The sequence below is a fragment of the Hyla sarda genome, unplaced genomic scaffold (genome assembly GCF_029499605.1).
Source record: "Hyla sarda isolate aHylSar1 unplaced genomic scaffold, aHylSar1.hap1 scaffold_1250, whole genome shotgun sequence".
Taxonomy (NCBI): domain Eukaryota; kingdom Metazoa; phylum Chordata; class Amphibia; order Anura; family Hylidae; genus Hyla; species Hyla sarda.
The window spans coordinates 14,653-32,426 of record NW_026607871.1 but is presented as its reverse complement, the minus strand read 5'-3'; the positions used below and the strand labels follow the sequence as shown (position 1 = coordinate 32,426).

The 17,774-nt window shown below is 43.3% G+C and overlaps 10 pseudogenes; all 10 read left to right on the top strand.

Moving 5' to 3' along the window:
• Window positions 1-1,303: 1,303 nt before the first annotated feature.
• LOC130303834 (U2 spliceosomal RNA) lies at window positions 1,304-1,567 on the top strand (annotated as a pseudogene).
• Window positions 1,568-3,025: 1,458 nt separating this feature from the next.
• On the top strand, window positions 3,026-3,289 carry LOC130303833 (U2 spliceosomal RNA; annotated as a pseudogene).
• A 1,467-nt stretch (window positions 3,290-4,756) lies between these two features.
• Window positions 4,757-5,020, top strand: LOC130303832 (U2 spliceosomal RNA; annotated as a pseudogene).
• Window positions 5,021-6,490: 1,470 nt separating this feature from the next.
• On the top strand, window positions 6,491-6,754 carry LOC130303831 (U2 spliceosomal RNA; annotated as a pseudogene).
• A 1,467-nt stretch (window positions 6,755-8,221) lies between these two features.
• Window positions 8,222-8,485, top strand: LOC130303830 (U2 spliceosomal RNA; annotated as a pseudogene).
• Window positions 8,486-9,942: 1,457 nt separating this feature from the next.
• On the top strand, window positions 9,943-10,208 carry LOC130303873 (U2 spliceosomal RNA; annotated as a pseudogene).
• Window positions 10,209-11,672: 1,464 nt separating this feature from the next.
• On the top strand, window positions 11,673-11,936 carry LOC130303825 (U2 spliceosomal RNA; annotated as a pseudogene).
• A 1,476-nt stretch (window positions 11,937-13,412) lies between these two features.
• Window positions 13,413-13,679, top strand: LOC130303817 (U2 spliceosomal RNA; annotated as a pseudogene).
• Window positions 13,680-15,159: 1,480 nt separating this feature from the next.
• LOC130303829 (U2 spliceosomal RNA) lies at window positions 15,160-15,423 on the top strand (annotated as a pseudogene).
• A 1,464-nt stretch (window positions 15,424-16,887) lies between these two features.
• On the top strand, window positions 16,888-17,151 carry LOC130303822 (U2 spliceosomal RNA; annotated as a pseudogene).
• Window positions 17,152-17,774: the final 623 nt, after the last annotated feature.

Sequence of the window (17,774 nt, the reverse complement as noted above, 5' to 3'; positions counted from 1 at the left end):
AATAAAACTAAATAATAATAATCTAGCACACCTGTGCAGGTTTGACATGACATGACAGGTAGCTGTCTTGTGGGTGGTGCTGAATCCTGTTAAATGACATGAGGGTCTCATGCCTATACACAAGGGTGTGTCATTGCTGTTGCTTGACCATGCATTGGTTTCTGTGGTCAGTGAATGATAAAAACAAAATTTACCATCCATTGATGGATGGGAAATCCGCCATGAGGCATTTGTTTTTAGAAACTGCTGCTCACAACCAATGTTGCAATGGAGTGTCTCCATCTGCTGGTGGTATTGGAAAGGCATTAGTGCTATGACAGGGTCTGAAGAAGAAGAAGAAGAAGAAGAAGACGGAAAAAAATATATATAAAAAGAAAAAGAGAGAGAGAGAGAGAGACTGACTTAGTGAGCGAGTGAGTGAGAGAGTGAGAGTGAGTGAGAGTGAATGAGTGAGTGAGTGATTGAGTGAGTGAGTGAGTGAGTGAGAACAAATGAGTTAAAGCAAGTGAGTGAGAGAGATCGAATGAATGAAAGTCTGAATGACAGAAAGAAAAAAGGATGAAGAAAGAAGCATGAAGAAAAAAAAATGTATATGGAGTTGCTGACATGAGTGCAATCTACAAAGCCGTTGAGGCTGATCCTCATGGGAGGATTATTGCACCAGGACCCTTAGCACTTTTAAAATGCCATTCAATGCCACGGGCTAGATGTAAACTGCAGATGACCATGTTGTGGTAGTTACCATGGATACCCAAGTGATGTGTGAGCTAACACATAGGCCCAACAGATTCCAAGAAGGCCAGAATCACCAGCGGCACCACCATCGATTGTCAGGTCACCCGGATTCAGCAAATACCAGAGTCCAAAATGATGCAGGTTTATACTGTTAATTTTCAGTTTATCGTTACAGTTGGTGTTATTCCATGTCGGAAGGGACGCAGCTACAGCCAGTGGGGTAACTAGAGACAGGCAGGCAGCTATGTGCAACAAAGGTAGGCGTGTTGTTTTCATATGCAGATCTGAAATATTGTCTTATATGCAAGAGGAGGAGTGATGGGGGTTCAGGCAAAAGCCAGGCTATGGATTGCATTGCTAAATGCTCCATCAGAGTGCAATGGTCGCCTGTCCTTTTTTTAAGTGATGATGTGGGTTTAGCCTGTGCTGTATGTATGTATGGGTGGCTGACTGCCACCCACCCAGAAAGTGTATGGGAGGCTGGTTGGCTGCCAGCCTTCCTTCCATTCCTATGAGTAATGTGAGTGCTCATGAAGGGGACATGGTTGGGTCCACCCCTTTCCCGGTTATCCCCTCTAGGCCTTTTGGCTTAGATCAAGTGTAAAAAAAGAAAGGATCTTGCGACAGATCGCATCCTGAGGCACGTTTTTTTTTGTGTGAATACTTGCACTTGGGTGACTTGTGAGCACATACTGATACATACGTTCCCTATCTGGGGACCATAAATTAAATGGATTTTTGAGAAAGGGAGCTGATTTGGAAGCTTGCTTCTGTCGCCCTATGCATTGACCCGATGTGGCAGTATCTTCGGGTAGTGAACAGTGCACCACCCCATTCCAGTGTTAAACAAGAAAGATTCTCATTTAATCCTCCGTGGGTGAGAATTTGAGTTTGAGAATTGGAGACCAAAATGATGAGTTGCACTGACTGGTTTATGAACGTCTATTCATTTAGCGTTTTAATGACCATGTTTGCACACTGATTGGTGTAAAAAAATAAAATAAAACTAAATAATAATAATCTAGCACACCTGTGCAGGTTTGACATGACATGACAGGTAGCTGTCTTGTGGGTGGTGCTGAATCCTGTTAAATGACATGAGGGTCTCATGCCTATACACAAGGGTGTGTCATTGCTGTTGCTTGACCATGCATTGGTTTCTGTGGTCAGTGAATGATAAAAACAAAATTTACCATCCATTGATGGATGGGAAATCCGCCATGAGGCATTTGTTTTTAGAAACTGCTGCTCACAACCAATGTTGCAATGGAGTGTCTCCATCTGCTGGTGGTATTGGAAAGGCATTAGTGCTATGACAGGGTCTGAAGAAGAAGAAGAAGAAGAAGAAGACGGAAAAAAATATATATAAAAAGAAAAAGAGAGAGAGAGAGAGAGACTGACTTAGTGAGCGAGTGAGTGAGAGAGTGAGAGTGAGTGAGAGTGAATGAGTGAGTGAGTGAGTGAGTGAGTGAGAACAAATGAGTTAAAGCAAGTGAGTGAGAGAGATCGAATGAATGAAAGTCTGAATGACAGAAAGAAAAAAGGATGAAGAAAGAAGCATGAAGAAAAAAAAATGTATATGGAGTTGCTGACATGAGTGCAATCTACAAAGCCGTTGAGGCTGATCCTCATGGGAGGATTATTGCACCAGGACCCTTAGCACTTTTAAAATGCCATTCAATGCCACGGGCTAGATGTAAACTGCAGATGACCATGTTGTGGTAGTTACCATGGATACCCAAGTGATGTGTGAGCTAACACATAGGCCCAACAGATTCCAAGAAGGCCAGAATCACCAGCGGCACCACCATCGATTGTCAGGTCACCCGGATTCAGCAAATACCAGAGTCCAAAATGATGCAGGTTTATACTGTTAATTTTCAGTTTATCGTTACAGTTGGTGTTATTCCATGTCGGAAGGGACGCAGCTACAGCCAGTGGGGTAACTAGAGACAGGCAGGCAGCTATGTGCAACAAAGGTAGGCGTGTTGTTTTCATATGCAGATCTGAAATATTGTCTTATATGCAAGAGGAGGAGTGATGGGGGTTCAGGCAAAAGCCAGGCTATGGATTGCATTGCTAAATGCTCCATCAGAGTGCAATGGTCGCCTGTCCTTTTTTTAAGTGATGATGTGGGTTTAGCCTGTGCTGTATGTATGTATGGGTGGCTGACTGCCACCCACCCAGAAAGTGTATGGGAGGCTGGTTGGCTGCCAGCCTTCCTTCCATTCCTATGAGTAATGTGAGTGCTCATGAAGGGGACATGGTTGGGTCCACCCCTTTCCCGGTTATCCCCTCTAGGCCTTTTGGCTTAGATCAAGTGTAAAAAAAGAAAGGATCTTGCGACAGATCGCATCCTGAGGCACGTTTTTTTTTGTGTGAATACTTGCACTTGGGTGACTTGTGAGCACATACTGATACATACGTTCCCTATCTGGGGACCATAAATTAAATGGATTTTTGAGAAAGGGAGCTGATTTGGAAGCTTGCTTCTGTCGCCCTATGCATTGACCCGATGTGGCAGTATCTTCGGGTAGTGAACAGTGCACCACCCCATTCCAGTGTTAAACAAGAAAGATTCTCATTTAATCCTCCGTGGGTGAGAATTTGAGTTTGAGAATTGGAGACCAAAATGATGAGTTGCACTGACTGGTTTATGAACGTCTATTCATTTAGCGTTTTAATGACCATGTTTGCACACTGATTGGTGTAAAAAAATAAAATAAAACTAAATAATAATAATCTAGCACACCTGTGCAGGTTTGACATGACATGACAGGTAGCTGTCTTGTGGGTGGTGCTGAATCCTGTTAAATGACATGAGGGTCTCATGCCTATACACAAGGGTGTGTCATTGCTGTTGCTTGACCATGCATTGGTTTCTGTGGTCAGTGAATGATAAAAACAAAATTTACCATCCATTGATGGATGGGAAATCCGCCATGAGGCATTTGTTTTTAGAAACTGCTGCTCACAACCAATGTTGCAATGGAGTGTCTCCATCTGCTGGTGGTATTGGAAAGGCATTAGTGCTATGACAGGGTCTGAAGAAGAAGAAGAAGAAGAAGACGGAAAAAAATATATATAAAAAGAAAAAGAGAGAGAGAGAGAGAGACTGACTTAGTGAGCGAGTGAGTGAGAGAGTGAGAGTGAGTGAGAGTGAATGAGTGAGTGAGTGATTGAGTGAGTGAGTGAGTGAGTGAGAACAAATGAGTTAAAGCAAGTGAGTGAGAGAGATCGAATGAATGAAAGTCTGAATGACAGAAAGAAAAAAGGATGAAGAAAGAAGCATGAAGAAAAAAAAATGTATATGGAGTTGCTGACATGAGTGCAATCTACAAAGCCGTTGAGGCTGATCCTCATGGGAGGATTATTGCACCAGGACCCTTAGCACTTTTAAAATGCCATTCAATGCCACGGGCTAGATGTAAACTGCAGATGACCATGTTGTGGTAGTTACCATGGATACCCAAGTGATGTGTGAGCTAACACATAGGCCCAACAGATTCCAAGAAGGCCAGAATCACCAGCGGCACCACCATCGATTGTCAGGTCACCCGGATTCAGCAAATACCAGAGTCCAAAATGATGCAGGTTTATACTGTTAATTTTCAGTTTATCGTTACAGTTGGTGTTATTCCATGTCGGAAGGGACGCAGCTACAGCCAGTGGGGTAACTAGAGACAGGCAGGCAGCTATGTGCAACAAAGGTAGGCGTGTTGTTTTCATATGCAGATCTGAAATATTGTCTTATATGCAAGAGGAGGAGTGATGGGGGTTCAGGCAAAAGCCAGGCTATGGATTGCATTGCTAAATGCTCCATTAGAGTGCAATGGTCGCCTGTCCTTTTTTTAAGTGATGATGTGGGTTTAGCCTGTGCTGTATGTATGTATGGGTGGCTGACTGCCACCCACCCAGAAAGTGTATGGGAGGCTGGTTGGCTGCCAGCCTTCCTTCCATTCCTATGAGTAATGTGAGTGCTCATGAAGGGGACATGGTTGGGTCCACCCCTTTCCTGGTTATCCCCTCTAGGCCTTTTGGCTTAGATCAAGTGTAAAAAAAGAAAGGATCTTGCGACAGATCGCATCCTGAGGCACGTTTTTTTTTGTGTGAATACTTGCACTTGGGTGACTTGTGAGCACATACTGATACATACGTTCCCTATCTGGGGACCATAAATTAAATGGATTTTTGAGAAAGGGAGCTGATTTGGAAGCTTGCTTCTGTCGCCCTATGCATTGACCCGATGTGGCAGTATCTTCGGGTAGTGAACAGTGCACCACCCCATTCCAGTGTTAAACAAGAAAGATTCTCATTTAATCCTCCGTGGGTGAGAATTTGAGTTTGAGAATTGGAGACCAAAATGATGAGTTGCACTGACTGGTTTATGAACGTCTATTCATTTAGCGTTTTAATGACCATGTTTGCACACTGATTGGTGTAAAAAAATAAAATAAAACTAAATAATAATAATCTAGCACACCTGTGCAGGTTTGACATGACATGACAGGTAGCTGTCTTGTGGGTGGTGCTGAATCCTGTTAAATGACATGAGGGTCTCATGCCTATACACAAGGGTGTGTCATTGCTGTTGCTTGACCATGCATTGGTTTCTGTGGTCAGTGAATGATAAAAACAAAATTTACCATCCATTGATGGATGGGAAATCCGCCATGAGGCATTTGTTTTTAGAAACTGCTGCTCACAACCAATGTTGCAATGGAGTGTCTCCATCTGCTGGTGGTATTGGAAAGGCATTAGTGCTATGACAGGGTCTGAAGAAGAAGAAGAAGAAGAAGAAGACGGAAAAAAATATATATAAAAAGAAAAAGAGAGAGAGAGAGACTGACTTAGTGAGCGAGTGAGTGAGAGAGTGAGAGTGAGTGAGAGTGAATGAGTGAGTGAGTGATTGAGTGAGTGAGTGAGTGAGTGAGAACAAATGAGTTAAAGCAAGTGAGTGAGAGAGATCTAATGAATGAAAGTCTGAATGACAGAAAGAAAAAAGGATGAAGAAAGAAGCATGAAGAAAAAAAAATGTATATGGAGTTGCTGACATGAGTGCAATCTACAAAGCCGTTGAGGCTGATCCTCATGGGAGGATTATTGCACCAGGACCCTTAGCACTTTTAAAATGCCATTCAATGCCACGGGCTAGATGTAAACTGCAGATGACCATGTTGTGGTAGTTACCATGGATACCCAAGTGATGTGTGAGCTAACACATAGGCCCAACAGATTCCAAGAAGGCCAGAATCACCAGCGGCACCACCATCGATTGTCAGGTCACCCGGATTCAGCAAATACCAGAGTCCAAAATGATGCAGGTTTATACTGTTAATTTTCAGTTTATCGTTACAGTTGGTGTTATTCCATGTCGGAAGGGACGCAGCTACAGCCAGTGGGGTAACTAGAGACAGGCAGGCAGCTATGTGCAACAAAGGTAGGCGTGTTGTTTTCATATGCAGATCTGAAATATTGTCTTATATGCAAGAGGAGGAGTGATGGGGGTTCAGGCAAAAGCCAGGCTATGGATTGCATTGCTAAATGCTCCATCAGAGTGCAATGGTCGCCTGTCCTTTTTTTAAGTGATGATGTGGGTTTAGCCTGTGCTGTATGTATGTATGTATGGGTGGCTGACTGCCACCCACCCAGAAAGTGTATGGGAGGCTGGTTGGCTGCCAGCCTTCCTTCCATTCCTATGAGTAATGTGAGTGCTCATGAAGGGGACATGGTTGGGTCCACCCCTTTCCCGGTTATCCCCTCTAGGCCTTTTGGCTTAGATCAAGTGTAAAAAAAGAAAGGATCTTGCGACAGATCGCATCCTGAGGCACGTTTTTTTTTGTGTGAATACTTGCACTTGGGTGACTTGTGAGCACATACTGATACATACGTTCCCTATCTGGGGACCATAAATTAAATGGATTTTTGAGAAAGGGAGCTGATTTGGAAGCTTGCTTCTGTCGCCCTATGCATTGACCCGATGTGGCAGTATCTTCGGGTAGTGAACAGTGCACCACCCCATTCCAGTGTTAAACAAGAAAGATTCTCATTTAATCCTCCGTGGGTGAGAATTTGAGTTTGAGAATTGGAGACCAAAATGATGAGTTGCACTGACTGGTTTATGAACGTCTATTCATTTAGCGTTTTAATGACCATGTTTGCACACTGATTGGTGTAAAAAAATAAAATAAAACTAAATAATAATAATCTAGCACACCTGTGCAGGTTTGACATGACATGACAGGTAGCTGTCTTGTGGGTGGTGCTGAATCCTGTTAAATGACATGAGGGTCTCATGCCTATACACAAGGGTGTGTCATTGCTGTTGCTTGACCATGCATTGGTTTCTGTGGTCAGTGAATGATAAAAACAAAATTTACCATCCATTGATGGATGGGAAATCCGCCATGAGGCATTTGTTTTTAGAAACTGCTGCTCACAACCAATGTTGCAATGGAGTGTCTCCATCTGCTGGTGGTATTGGAAAGGCATTAGTGCTATGACAGGGTCTGAAGAAGAAGAAGAAGAAGAAGAAGACGGAAAAAAATATATATAAAAAGAAAAGAGAGAGAGAGAGAGAGAGACTGACTTAGTGAGCGAGTGAGTGAGAGAGTGAGAGTGAGTGAGAGTGAATGAGTGAGTGAGTGATTGAGTGAGTGAGTGAGTGAGAACAAATGAGTTAAAGCAAGTGAGTGAGAGAGATCGAATGAATGAAAGTCTGAATGACAGAAAGAAAAAAGGATGAAGAAAGAAGCATGAAGAAAAAAAAATGTATATGGAGTTGCTGACATGAGTGCAATCTACAAAGCCGTTGAGGCTGATCCTCATGGGAGGATTATTGCACCAGGACCCTTAGCACTTTTAAAATGCCATTCAATGCCACGGGCTAGATGTAAACTGCAGATGACCATGTTGTGGTAGTTACCATGGATACCCAAGTGATGTGTGAGCTAACACATAGGCCCAACAGATTCCAAGAAGGCCAGAATCACCAGCGGCACCACCATCGATTGTCAGGTCACCCGGATTCAGCAAATACCAGAGTCCAAAATGATGCAGGTTTATACTGTTAATTTTCAGTTTATCGTTACAGTTGGTGTTATTCCATGTCGGAAGGGACGCAGCTACAGCCAGTGGGGTAACTAGAGACAGGCAGGCAGCTATGTGCAACAAAGGTAGGCGTGTTGTTTTCATATGCAGATCTGAAATATTGTCTTATATGCAAGAGGAGGAGTGATGGGGGTTCAGGCAAAAGCCAGGCTATGGATTGCATTGCTAAATGCTCCATCAGAGTGCAATGGTCGCCTGTCCTTTTTTTAAGTGATGATGTGGGTTTAGCCTGTGCTGTATGTATGTATGGGTGGCTGACTGCCACCCACCCAGAAAGTGTATGGGAGGCTGGTTGGCTGCCAGCCTTCCTTCCATTCCTATGAGTAATGTGAGTGCTCATGAAGGGGACATGGTTGGGTCCACCCCTTTCCCGGTTATCCCCTCTAGGCCTTTTGGCTTAGATCAAGTGTAAAAAAAGAAAGGATCTTGCGACAGATCGCATCCTGAGGCACGTTTTTTTTTGTGTGAATACTTGCACTTGGGTGACTTGTGAGCACATACTGATACATACGTTCCCTATCTGGGGACCATAAATTAAATGGATTTTTGAGAAAGGGAGCTGATTTGGAAGCTTGCTTCTGTCGCCCTATGCATTGACCCGATGTGGCAGTATCTTCGGGTAGTGAACAGTGCACCACCCCATTCCAGTGTTAAACAAGAAAGATTCTCATTTAATCCTCCGTGGGTGAGAATTTGAGTTTGAGAATTGGAGACCAAAATTATGAGTTGCACTGACTGGTTTATGAACGTCTATTCATTTAGCGTTTTAATGACCATGTTTGCACACTGATTGGTGTAAAAAAATAAAATAAAACTAAATAATAATAATCTAGCACACCTGTGCAGGTTTGACATGACATGACAGGTAGCTGTCTTGTGGGTGGTGCTGAATCCTGTTAAATGACATGAGGGTCTCATGCCTATACACAAGGGTGTGTCATTGCTGTTGCTTGACCATGCATTGGTTTCTGTGGTCAGTGAATGATAAAAACAAAATTTACCATCCATTGATGGATGGGAAATCCGCCATGAGGCATTTGTTTTTAGAAACTGCTGCTCACAACCAATGTTGCAATGGAGTGTCTCCATCTGCTGGTGGTATTGGAAAGGCATTAGTGCTATGACAGGGTCTGAAGAAGAAGAAGAAGAAGAAGAAGAAGACGGAAAAAAATATATATAAAAAGAAAAAGAGAGAGAGAGAGAGAGACTGACTTAGTGAGCGAGTGAGTGAGTGAGAGAATGAGTGAGTGAGTGATTGAGTGAGTGAGTGAGTGAGTGAGAACAAATGAGTTAAAGCAAGTGAGTGAGAGAGATCGAATGAATGAAAGTCTGAATGACAGAAAGAAAAAAGGATGAAGAAAGAAGCATGAAGAAAAAAAAATGTATATGGAGTTGCTGACATGAGTGCAATCTACAAAGCCGTTGAGGCTGATCCTCATGGGAGGATTATTGCACCAGGACCCTTAGCACTTTTAAAATGCCATTCAATGCCACGGGCTAGATGTAAACTGCAGATGACCATGTTGTGGTAGTTACCATGGATACCCAAGTGATGTGTGAGCTAACACATAGGCCCAACAGATTCCAAGAAGGCCAGAATCACCAGCGGCACCACCATCGATTGTCAGGTCACCCGGATTCAGCAAATACCAGAGTCCAAAATGATGCAGGTTTATACTGTTAATTTTCAGTTTATCGTTACAGTTGGTGTTATTCCATGTCGGAAGGGACGCAGCTACAGCCAGTGGGGTAACTAGAGACAGGCAGGCAGCTATGTGCAACAAAGGTAGGCGTGTTGTTTTCATATGCAGATCTGAAATATTGTCTTATATGCAAGAGGAGGAGTGATGGGGGTTCAGGCAAAAGCCAGGCTATGGATTGCATTGCTAAATGCTCCATCAGAGTGCAATGGTCGCCTGTCCTTTTTTTAAGTGATGATGTGGGTTTAGCCTGTGCTGTATGTATGTATGGGTGGCTGACTGCCACCCACCCAGAAAGTGTATGGGAGGCTGGTTGGCTGCCAGCCTTCCTTCCATTCCTATGAGTAATGTGAGTGCTCATGAAGGGGACATGGTTGGGTCCACCCCTTTCCCGGTTATCCCCTCTAGGCCTTTTGGCTTAGATCAAGTGTAAAAAAAGAAAGGATCTTGCGACAGATCGCATCCTGAGGCACGTTTTTTTTTTTGTGTGAATACTTGCACTTGGGTGACTTGTGAGCACATACTGATACATACGTTCCCTATCTGGGGACCATAAATTAAATGGATTTTTGAGAAAGGGAGCTGATTTGGAAGCTTGCTTCTGTCGCCCTATGCATTGACCCGATGTGGCAGTATCTTCGGGTAGTGAACAGTGCACCACCCCATTCCAGTGTTAAACAAGAAAGATTCTCATTTAATCCTCCGTGGGTGAGAATTTGAGTTTGAGAATTGGAGACCAAAATGATGAGTTGCACTGACTGGTTTATGAACGTCTATTCATTTAGCGTTTTAATGACCATGTTTGCACACTGATTGGTGTAAAAAAATAAAATAAAACTAAATAATAATAATCTAGCACACCTGTGCAGGTTTGACATGACATGACAGGTAGCTGTCTTGTGGGTGGTGCTGAATCCTGTTAAATGACATGAGGGTCTCATGCCTATACACAAGGGTGTGTCATTGCTGTTGCTTGACCATGCATTGGTTTCTGTGGTCAGTGAATGATAAAAACAAAATTTACCATCCATTGATGGATGGGAAATCCGCCATGAGGCATTTGTTTTTAGAAACTGCTGCTCACAACCAATGTTGCAATGGAGTGTCTCCATCTGCTGGTGGTATTGGAAAGGCATTAGTGCTATGACAGGGTCTGAAGAAGAAGAAGAAGAAGACGGAAAAAAATATATATAAAAAGAAAAAGAGAGAGAGAGAGAGAGACTGACTTAGTGAGCGAGTGAGTGAGAGAGTGAGAGTGAGTGAGAGTGAATGAGTGAGTGAGTGATTGAGTGAGTGAGTGAGTGAGTGAGAACAAATGAGTTAAAGCAAGTGAGTGAGAGAGATCGAATGAATGAAAGTCTGAATGACAGAAAGAAAAAAGGATGAAGAAAGAAGCATGAAGAAAAAAAAATGTATATGGAGTTGCTGACATGAGTGCAATCTACAAAGCCGTTGAGGCTGATCCTCATGGGAGGATTATTGCACCAGGACCCTTAGCACTTTTAAAATGCCATTCAATGCCACGGGCTAGATGTAAACTGCAGATGACCATGTTGTGGTAGTTACCATGGATACCCAAGTGATGTGTGAGCTAACACATAGGCCCAACAGATTCCAAGAAGGCCAGAATCACCAGCGGCACCACCATCGATTGTCAGGTCACCCGGATTCAGCAAATACCAGAGTCCAAAATGATGCAGGTTTATACTGTTAATTTTCAGTTTATCGTTACAGTTGGTGTTATTCCATGTCGGAAGGGACGCAGCTACAGCCAGTGGGGTAACTAGAGACAGGCAGGCAGCTATGTGCAACAAAGGTAGGCGTGTTGTTTTCATATGCAGATCTGAAATATTGTCTTATATGCAAGAGGAGGAGTGATGGGGGTTCAGGCAAAAGCCAGGCTATGGATTGCATTGCTAAATGCTCCATCAGAGTGCAATGGTCGCCTGTCCTTTTTTTAAGTGATGATGTGGGTTTAGCCTGTGCTGTATGTATGTATGGGTGGCTGACTGCCACCCACCCAGAAAGTGTATGGGAGGCTGGTTGGCTGCCAGCCTTCCTTCCATTCCTATGAGTAATGTGAGTGCTCATGAAGGGGACATGGTTGGGTCCACCCCTTTCCCGGTTATCCCCTCTAGGCCTTTTGGCTTAGATCAAGTGTAAAAAAAGAAAGGATCTTGCGACAGATCGCATCCTGAGGCACGTTTTTTTTTGTGTGAATACTTGCACTTGGGTGACTTGTGAGCACATACTGATACATACATTCCCTATCTGGGGACCATAAATTAAATGGATTTTTGAGAAAGGGAGCTGATTTGGAAGCTTGCTTCTGTCGCCCTATGCATTGACCCGATGTGGCAGTATCTTCGGGTAGTGAACAGTGCACCACCCCATTCCAGTGTTAAACAAGAAAGATTCTCATTTAATCCTCCGTGGGTGAGAATTTGAGTTTGAGAATTGGAGACCAAAATGATGAGTTGCACTGACTGGTTTATGAACGTCTATTCATTTAGCGTTTTAATGACCATGTTTGCACACTGATTGGTGTAAAAAAATAAAATAAAACTAAATAATAATAATCTAGCACACCTGTGCAGGTTTGACATGACATGACAGGTAGCTGTCTTGTGGGTGGTGCTGAATTCTGTTAAATGACATGAGGGTCTCATGCCTATACACAAGGGTGTGTCATTGCTGTTGCTTGACCATGCATTGGTTTCTGTGGTCAGTGAATGATAAAAACAAAATTTACCATCCATTGATGGATGGGAAATCCGCCATGAGGCATTTGTTTTTAGAAACTGCTGCTCACAACCAATGTTGCAATGGAGTGTCTCCATCTGCTGGTGGTATTGGAAAGGCATTAGTGCTATGACAGGGTCTGAAGAAGAAGAAGAAGAAGAAGAAGAAGAAGACGGAAAAAAATATATATAAAAAGAAAAAGAGAGAGAGAGAGAGAGACTGACTTAGTGAGCGAGTGAGTGAGAGAGTGAGAGTGAGTGAGAGTGAATGAGTGAGTGAGTGATTGAGTGAGTGAGTGAGTGAGTGAGAACAAATGAGTTAAAGCAAGTGAGTGAGAGAGATCGAATGAATGAAAGTCTGAATGACAGAAAGAAAAAAGGATGAAGAAAGAAGCATGAAGAAAAAAAAATGTATATGGAGTTGCTGACATGAGTGCAATCTACAAAGCCGTTGAGGCTGATCCTCATGGGAGGATTATTGCACCAGGACCCTTAGCACTTTTAAAATGCCATTCAATGCCACGGGCTAGATGTAAACTGCAGATGACCATGTTGTGGTAGTTACCATGGATACCCAAGTGATGTGTGAGCTAACACATAGGCCCAACAGATTCCAAGAAGGCCAGAATCACCAGCGGCACCACCATCGATTGTCAGGTCACCCGGATTCAGCAAATACCAGAGTCCAAAATGATGCAGGTTTATACTGTTAATTTTCAGTTTATCGTTACAGTTGGTGTTATTCCATGTCGGAAGGGACGCAGCTACAGCCAGTGGGGTAACTAGAGACAGGCAGGCAGCTATGTGCAACAAAGGTAGGCGTGTTGTTTTCATATGCAGATCTGAAATATTGTCTTATATGCAAGAGGAGGAGTGATGGGGGTTCAGGCAAAAGCCAGGCTATGGATTGCATTGCTAAATGCTCCATCAGAGTGCAATGGTCGCCTGTCCTTTTTTTAAGTGATGATGTGGGTTTAGCCTGTGCTGTATGTATGTATGGGTGGCTGACTGCCACCCACCCAGAAAGTGTATGGGAGGCTGGTTGGCTGCCAGCCTTCCTTCCATTCCTATGAGTAATGTGAGTGCTCATGAAGGGGACATGGTTGGGTCCACCCCTTTCCCGGTTATCCCCTCTAGGCCTTTTGGCTTAGATCAAGTGTAAAAAAAGAAAGGATCTTGCGACAGATCGCATCCTGAGGCACGTTTTTTTTTTTTGTGTGAATACTTGCACTTGGGTGACTTGTGAGCACATACTGATACATACGTTCCCTATCTGGGGACCATAAATTAAATGGATTTTTGAGAAAGGGAGCTGATTTGGAAGCTTGCTTCTGTCGCCCTATGCATTGACCCGATGTGGCAGTATCTTCGGGTAGTGAACAGTGCACCACCCCATTCCAGTGTTAAACAAGAAAGATTCTCATTTAATCCTCCGTGGGTGAGAATTTGAGTTTGAGAATTGGAGACCAAAATGATGAGTTGCACTGACTGGTTTATGAACGTCTATTCATTTAGCGTTTTAATGACCATGTTTGCACACTGATTGGTGTAAAAAAATAAAATAAAACTAAATAATAATAATCTAGCACACCTGTGCAGGTTTGACATGACATGACAGGTAGCTGTCTTGTGGGTGGTGCTGAATCCTGTTAAATGACATGAGGGTCTCATGCCTATACACAAGGGTGTGTCATTGCTGTTGCTTGACCATGCATTGGTTTCTGTGGTCAGTGAATGATAAAAACAAAATTTACCATCCATTGATGGATGGGAAATCCGCCATGAGGCATTTGTTTTTAGAAACTGCTGCTCACAACCAATGTTGCAATGGAGTGTCTCCATCTGCTGGTGGTATTGGAAAGGCATTAGTGCTATGACAGGGTCTGAAGAAGAAGAAGAAGAAGAAGAAGACGGAAAAAAATATATATAAAAAGAAAAAGAGAGAGAGAGAGAGAGAGAGAGACTGACTTAGTGAGCGAGTGAGTGAGAGAGTGAGAGTGAGTGAGAGTGAATGAGTGAGTGAGTGATTGAGTGAGTGAGTGAGTGAGTGAGTGAGAACAAATGAGTTAAAGCAAGTGAGTGAGAGAGATCGAATGAATGAAAGTCTGAATGACAGAAAGAAAAAAGGATGAAGAAAGAAGCATGAAGAAAAAAAAATGTATATGGAGTTGCTGACATGAGTGCAATCTACAAAGCCGTTGAGGCTGATCCTCATGGGAGGATTATTGCACCAGGACCCTTAGCACTTTTAAAATGCCATTCAATGCCATGGGCTAGATGTAAACTGCAGATGACCATGTTGTGGTAGTTACCATGGATACCCAAGTGATGTGTGAGCTAACACATAGGCCCAACAGATTCCAAGAAGGCCAGAATCACCAGCGGCACCACCATCGATTGTCAGGTCACCCGGATTCAGCAAATACCAGAGTCCAAAATGATGCAGGTTTATACTGTTAATTTTCAGTTTATCGTTACAGTTGGTGTTATTCCATGTCGGAAGGGACGCAGCTACAGCCAGTGGGGTAACTAGAGACAGGCAGGCAGCTATGTGCAACAAAGGTAGGCGTGTTGTTTTCATATGCAGATCTGAAATATTGTCTTATATGCAAGAGGAGGAGTGATGGGGGTTCAGGCAAAAGCCAGGCTATGGATTGCATTGCTAAATGCTCCATCAGAGTGCAATGGTCGCCTGTCCTTTTTTTAAGTGATGATGTGGGTTTAGCCTGTGCTGTATGTATGTATGGGTGGCTGACTGCCACCCACCCAGAAAGTGTATGGGAGGCTGGTTGGCTGCCAGCCTTCCTTCCATTCCTATGAGTAATGTGAGTGCTCATGAAGGGGACATGGTTGGGTCCACCCCTTTCCCGGTTATCCCCTCTAGGCCTTTTGGCTTAGATCAAGTGTAAAAAAAGAAAGGATCTTGCGACAGATCGCATCCTGAGGCACGTTTTTTTTTGTGTGAATACTTGCACTTGGGTGACTTGTGAGCACATACTGATACATACGTTCCCTATCTGGGGACCATAAATTAAATGGATTTTTGAGAAAGGGAGCTGATTTGGAAGCTTGCTTCTGTCGCCCTATGCATTGACCCGATGTGGCAGTATCTTCGGGTAGTGAACAGTGCACCACCCCATTCCAGTGTTAAACAAGAAAGATTCTCATTTAATCCTCCGTGGGTGAGAATTTGAGTTTGAGAATTGGAGACCAAAATGATGAGTTGCACTGACTGGTTTATGAACGTCTATTCATTTAGCGTTTTAATGACCATGTTTGCACACTGATTGGTGTAAAAAAATAAAATAAAACTAAATAATAATAATCTAGCACACCTGTGCAGGTTTGACATGACATGACAGGTAGCTGTCTTGTGGGTGGTGCTGAATCCTGTTAAATGACATGAGGGTCTCATGCCTATACACAAGGGTGTGTCATTGCTGTTGCTTGACCATGCATTGGTTTCTGTGGTCAGTGAATGATAAAAACAAAATTTACCATCCATTGATGGATGGGAAATCCGCCATGAGGCATTTGTTTTTAGAAACTGCTGCTCACAACCAATGTTGCAATGGAGTGTCTCCATCTGCTGGTGGTATTGGAAAGGCATTAGTGCTATGACAGGGTCTGAAGAAGAAGAAGAAGAAGAAGAAGACGGAAAAAAATATATATAAAAAGAAAAAGAGAGAGAGAGAGAGAGACTGACTTAGTGAGCGAGTGAGTGAGAGAGTGAGTGAGAGTGAATGAGTGAGTGAGTGATTGAGTGAGTGAGTGAGTGAGTGAGAACAAATGAGTTAAAGCAAGTGAGTGAGAGAGATCGAATGAATGAAAGTCTGAATGACAGAAAGAAAAAAGGATGAAGAAAGAAGCATGAAGAAAAAAAAATGTATATGGAGTTGCTGACATGAGTGCAATCTACAAAGCCGTTGAGGCTGATCCTCATGGGAGGATTATTGCACCAGGACCCTTAGCACTTTTAAAATGCCATTCATTGCCACGGGCTAGATGTAAACTGCAGATGACCATGTTGTGGTAGTTACCATGGATACCCAAGTGATGTGTGAGCTAACACATAGGCCCAACAGATTCCAAGAAGGCCAGAATCACCAGCGGCACCACCATCGATTGTCAGGTCACCCGGATTCAGCAAATACCAGAGTCCAAAATGATGCAGGTTTATACTGTTAATTTTCAGTTTATCGTTACAGTTGGTGTTATTCCATGTCGGAAGGGACGCAGCTACAGCCAGTGGGGTAACTAGAGACAGGCAGGCAGCTATGTGCAACAAAGGTAGGCGTGTTGTTTTCATATGCAGATCTGAAATATTGTCTTATATGCAAGAGGAGGAGTGATGGGGGTTCAGGCAAAAGCCAGGCTATGGATTGCATTGCTAAATGCTCCATCAGAGTGCAATGGTCGCCTGTCCTTTTTTTAAGTGATGATGTGGGTTTAGCCTGTGCTGTATGTATGTATGGGTGGCTGACTGCCACCCACCCAGAAAGTGTATGGGAGGCTGGTTGGCTGCCAGCCTTCCTTCCATTCCTATGAGTAATGTGAGTGCTCATGAAGGGGACATGGTTGGGTCCACCCCTTTCCCGGTTATCCCCTCTAGGCCTTTTGGCTTAGATCAAGTGTAAAAAAAGAAAGGATCTTGCGACAGATCGCATCCTGAGGCACGTTTTTTTTTGTGTGAATACTTGCACTTGGGTGACTTGTGAGCACATACTGATACATACGTTCCCTATCTGGGGACCATAAATTAAATGGATTTTTGAGAAAGGGAGCTGATTTGGAAGCTTGCTTCTGTCGCCCTATGCATTGACCTGATGTGGCAGTATCTTCGGGTAGTGAACAGTGCACCACCCCATTCCAGTGTTAAACAAGAAAGATTCTCATTTAATCCTCCGTGGGTGAGAATTTGAGTTTGAGAATTGGAGACCAAAATGATGAGTTGCACTGACTGGTTTATGAACGTCTATTCATTTAGCGTTTTAATGACCATGTTTGCACACTGATTGGTGTAAAAAAATAAAATAAAACTAAATAATAATAATCTAGCACACCTGTGCAGGTTTGACATGACATGACAGGTAGCTGTCTTGTGGGTGGTGCTGAATCCTGTTAAATGACATGAGGGTCTCATGCCTATACACAAGGGTGTGTCATTGCTGTTGCTTGACCATGCATTGGTTTCTGTGGTCAGTGAATGATAAAAACAAAATTTACCATCCATTGATGGATGGGAAATCCGCCATGAGGCATTTGTTTTTAGAAACTGCTGCTCACAACCAATGTTGCAATGGAGTGTCTCCATCTGCTGGTGGTATTGGAAAGGCATTAGTGCTATGACAGGGTCTGAAGAAGAAGAAGAAGAAGAAGAAGACGGAAAAAAATATATATAAAAAGAAAAAGAGAGAGAGAGAGAGAGACTGACTTAGTGAGCGAGTGAGTGAGAGAGTGAGAGTGAGTGAGAGTGAATGAGTGAGTG